The sequence below is a fragment of the Biomphalaria glabrata genome, chromosome 7 (assembly GCF_947242115.1).
Source record: "Biomphalaria glabrata chromosome 7, xgBioGlab47.1, whole genome shotgun sequence".
Taxonomy (NCBI): Eukaryota; Metazoa; Mollusca; class Gastropoda; family Planorbidae; genus Biomphalaria; species Biomphalaria glabrata.
Genome location: NC_074717.1, coordinates 39056672 through 39062198, shown reverse-complemented (window position 1 = coordinate 39062198; position 5527 = coordinate 39056672). Strand labels below are relative to the sequence as shown.

Below are 5527 nucleotides of genomic sequence, written 5' to 3'. Positions count from 1 at the left end.
TATATACAATATATATAATTATATATATATATATATATATATATATATATATATATATATATATATATATATATATATATATATATATATATATTAAAATATGTTATTAGTTGCGTGATATTAAAGTTTGAAATGATTAAACATACACACATTTTCATTTTTAATGGCTGGCTTTTTAGGCATGTTTTTTTCCGAAATATATATTTTTTAATGGAGCAATGGTTAAAATAAAAGGAGGTAGGTAGAAGAAGGAATCATGCTGTTGACCAGAAGATAAGTTTAAAAAAATAAGGAGGTAGGTAGGAGTAGGAATCACGCTGCTTGACCAGAAGATAAGGCTAAAATAAAAGAAGGTAGATAGAAGGAGGAATCATGCTGCTTGACCAGAAGGTTTTTGCCTTCTAAATATTGTCCAAAGACGAGAGAATAAATCCTTGGCCTTTTTGAGCGAATATATTTGCGCAAATTGTGCACAAGACTTCCGGTCAATTGATTAGAACTAGCAAGAGCCTGAAGAGAGTGAGGACATTTAACTAGCAAGGACATCAAAGATTTGTCCTAAAACAAAGTTTTACCTAGTACATCATTAGTAACAACTACGTAACTAATAACATTATTGTGACCAATATCAAAACTTTATAGATAACGATATTTCTAAAAAAAAAAAAAAAAAAAAAAAAAAAAGAGAAAAATAAAGTACCCTTTTCAGACCTAGAGAATCAGTTTCTGTGTCACACGGTTAACGAGGGTGTCATGTAGCCAGAGCAACGACCAACCACGTTTACTTGTTCCCCAACTTATATTTAATGGGAGCACTCAGAGGTTTGCGATTTTAGTTTTTGAAATTGAAACGTGAAAGACTGACGGAGGGACAGACATAAAACACAAAATTAATAGCTGCTTTTCGAACAACTGACACATCGAGTTTTGTAATACAAAAATATAATAAAAACAAATGTAAAAATGATTGAGAAAGTTCACTATAGTCATTATGTACAATAGGTTTTATATGCACAACGAAGGCGGCTAGTCTATGATGTGATGATTTTTACAAATCAGTATTCTGAGTCGGGGGACAAATTTTAAAGATCAGTTGCAACCACGTGACAAAGTTATCTGAAACACAAAAGAAAAAAAAGTAGACCTTTTTACTAAAAGAGAAAGAAAGAGAGAGAGAGATTGAAAAAAAAAAAAAGATTATTAAACATTGACCAAAATAAATTTAATCTCCTCTGTATGTCTTTCTTTCTCATTCTTTTATTTTTTTCCTCTCTCTAGCCATCCCTCTTATTCTTAATCTATATTTCCTGCTCTTTCTTTCTTTTTCCTGCTCTATCTATCTATCTATCTATCTATCTACCTATCTATCTATCTATCTATCTATCTACCTATCTATCTATCTATCTAGATATCTATCTATGGTTCTTCTCGAACACTTTTTCATTCTTATGGCTGTAAAGCCCTATTTCGGAGAGATACTCCCGTCCACATATATTGCAGGTCAAGGTGGCTTTCGCTAAGTTGGTAGAGGAGCTGGCCATTTTCCGTGTGGCACGCTCTTCTTCCAGAGCTGAGGCCCATATTTCTCGCTGTCCATAGCTTTCTTGGTCATATCGTTTTGCCAGCGAATTCTAGTATCTATCATGATAGAATTAGATCGGTCTGTATATTCCAGTATCACACCTCCTCCTCTGACAATTCTTCTGCTTTACGGTTCTTAATCGAAGTATTTAATTGGCTTTATGATTTATTTTTTGTTGGGGCTTCGGGTCCTTTTTTCTGAATACATGCTGCAAATCGTAATGTTCACATACTATTTTGACTGGAACACCCTCTAAATAAAACTGCCCACATTTCAACCTTCCTCCTTTTGGTCCGTGAATTCCAGCTTCAAAACGTCCTCCCAAACATATTCACCTCTAGTCTGTGTATTCTAGTACGCATTATACTTCCTATGTATCGTCACTCTCTCTCTCTCTCTCTCTCTCTCGCTCTTTTTAGACACACACAAAAATACAATGACACATGAAGTCTTACCGTATAAAGGCATCTTAAGGCCAAAATAGATAAAGGGAATATACAACAAGAAGGAAGCGCCCAGCACACTGGCTGCCACGTAGACGTACTCTAGCTTGGGTTGGATGATGATAGGGGCGATAAACAGGTACACGTTCACCAGGAACATCAGAATAGGAATGAAAAGTGGTATCTGGGAATAGAGTTACATCCCCTTTATTGAACATAAACACTTACTGAAGGGTTTAGTCTATAATTCGGCTTCAACTCTAGTGACTGTTTTACTCAAACTTTGCATGCATTTGAATCTCGAATGACAATGCCTACGGCTGTGTTACAATTTCTATCTAGGCTATTAAGTTAATTAAGCTATACAAATTGAAAAAACAATTGTCCATATTGTCATTAAGTATATTATGGCGAAAAAGGTCCTCTCCCATGAGTTAATGAAATAGAATAGAAGAGAAAAAACTTCATTTGGCTTGCTTTTCACAATTTCTAAAACACAGGAAGAGATTTTAAATAGCTAGCTTTATCGTGACTTATATTAGTTACTCAATGATTCTAGATAGCTAGCTATATGTCTATTTATCTTAAGATTTGATCTGTCCCCGGTGCAACTTCTCATGTGACTAAAGTGACCCATCCCTGATACACAGCTTCAGTCACAGTTTAGGCATCTGTAATCACCATATGCCACAGCATGTTCACCCTTCTTTCTACTACTGGTGTGTAAGCCATCAATAATGCAGGACCCTTCCTTTATGCTTGCTATCCACATGGATCTATCCAGCAGCAAATCGCCCCTTTTTAAGGTATACTGACGTGTGCAAACGCGACATGAAGCTCTTCAAAATCGGCATCAAAATTTGGAAGAACAAGGCACAGGGAAAAGATGTTGGAGTAAACAGACAAATAGTGATCTTAAAGAGCTCATTTTATCATGTGTTATATTAGGCAGGAAATGATTTCAAATAACTAGCTATATCATGTGTTATATTAGGCAGGAAATGATTTCAAATAACTAGCTATATCATGTGTTATATTAGGCAGGAAATGATTTCAAATAACTAGCTATATCATGGGTTATATTAGGCAGGAAATGATTTCAAATAACTAGCTATATCATGGGTTATATTAGGCAAGAAATGATTTCAAATAACTAGCTATATCATGGGTTATATTAGGCAGGAAATGATTTCAAATAACTAGCTATATCATGGGTTATATTAGGCAGGAAATGATTTCAAATAACTAGCTATATCATGGGTTATATTAGGCAGGAAATGATTTCAAATAACTAGCTATATCATGGGTTATATTAGGCAGGAAATGATTTCAAATAACTAGCTATATCATGGGTTATATTAGGCAGGAAATGATTTCAAATAACTAGCTATATCATGTGTTATATTAGGCAAGAAATGATTTCAAATAACTAGCTATATCATGGGTTATATTAGGCAAGAAATGATTTCAAATAACTAGCTATATCATGGGTTATATTAGGCAGGAAATGATTTCAAATAACTAGCAGCAAATCGCCCCTTTTTAAGGTATACTGACGTGTGCAAACGCGACATGAAGCTCTTCAAAATCGGCATCAAAATTTGGAAGAACAAGGCACAGGGAAAAGATGTTGGAGTAAACAGACAAATAGTGATCTTAAAGAGCTCATTTTATCATGTGTTATATCAGGCAGGAAATGATTTCAAATAACTAGCTATATCATGTGTTATATTAGGCAGGAAATGATTTCAAATAACTAGCTATATCATGTGTTATATTAGGCAGGAAATGATTTCAAATAACTAGCTATATCATGGGTTATATTAGGCAGGAAATGATTTCAAATAACTAGCTATATCATGGGTTATATTAGGCAAGAAATGATTTCAAATAACTAGCTATATCATGGGTTATATTAGGCAGGAAATGATTTCAAATAACTAGCTATATCATGTGTTATATTAGGCAAGAAATGATTTCAAATAACTAGCTATATCATGGGTTATATTAGGCAGGAAATGATTTCAAATAACTAGCTATATCATGGGTTATATTAGGCAGGAAATGATTTCAAATAACTAGCTATATCATGGGTTATATTAGGCAGGAAATGATTTCAAATAACTAGCTATATCATGTGTTATATTAGGCAAGAAATGATTTCAAATAACTAGCTATATCATGGGTTATATTAGGCAAGAAATGATTTCAAATAACTAGCTATATCATGGGTTATATTAGGCAGGAAATGATTTCAAATAACTAGCTATATCATGGGTTATATTAGGCAGGAAATGATTTCAAATAACTAGTTATATCATTGGTTATATTAGGCAGGAAATGATTTCAAATAACTAGCTATATCATGTGTTATATTAGGCAAGAAATGATTTCAAATAACTAGCTATATCATGGGTTATATTAGGCAAGAAAGGATTTCAAATAACTAGCTATATCATGTGTTATATTAGGCAAGAAATGATTTCAAATAACTAGCTATATCATGGGTTATATTAGGCAAGAAATTATTTCAAATAACTAGCTATATCATGGGTTATATTAGGCAGGAAATGATTTCAAATAACTAGCTATATCATGGGTTATATTAGGCAGGAAATGATTTCAAATAACTAGTTATATCATTGGTTATATTAGGCAGGAAATGATTTCAAATAACTAGCTATATCATGTGTTATATTAGGCAAGAAATGATTTCAAATAACTAGCTATATCATGGGTTATATTAGGCAAGAAAGGATTTCAAATAACTAGCTATATCATGTGTTATATTAGGCAAGAAATGATTTCAAATAACTAGCTATATCATGGGTTTGGGTTATATTAGGCAAGAAAGGATTTCAAATAACTAGCTATATCATGTGTTATATTAGGCAAGAAATGATTTCAAATAACTAGCTATATCATGTGTTATATTAGGCAAGAAATGATTTCAAGTAACTAGCTATATCATGGGTTATATTAGGCAAGAAATGATTTCAAATAACTAGCTATATCATGGGTTATATTAGGCAGGAAATGATTTCAAATAACTAGCTATATCGTGTTATATTAGGCAAGAAATGATTTCAAATAACTAGCTATATCATGGGTTATATTAGGCAAGAAAGGATTTCAAATAACTAGCTATATCATGGGTTATATTAGGCAAGAAATGATTTCAAATAACTAGCTATATCATGTGTTATATTAGGCAAGAAATGATTCCAAATAACTAGTTATATCATGTGTTATATTAGGCAAGAAATGATTTTAAATAACTAGCTATATCATGGGTTATATTAGGCAAGAAATGATTTCAAATAACTAGCTATATCATGTGTTATATTAGGCAAGAAATGATTTCAAATAACTAGTTATATCATTGGTTATATTATTTCACTATCATCTAGTAACAGCTGAATTTGTCAAGCACCATGGACTAATTAGGACCTACTAGTTGTGACCCCGAAACATCACGAATCGAGAAAGACAAAGACATTTA

General features: G+C 32.6%; 1 long non-coding RNA gene across 1 annotated transcript; it reads right to left on the bottom strand.

Moving 5' to 3' along the window:
* Positions 1-985: 985 nt before the first annotated feature.
* Positions 986-2420, bottom strand: LOC106067581 (uncharacterized). Its single transcript, XR_001217746.2, has 2 exons — positions 2038-2420; positions 986-1116 (listed from the first exon to the last, which is right to left on the bottom strand). It is a non-coding gene; the product is annotated as an uncharacterized LOC106067581 (long non-coding RNA).
* Positions 2421-5527: the final 3107 nt, after the last annotated feature.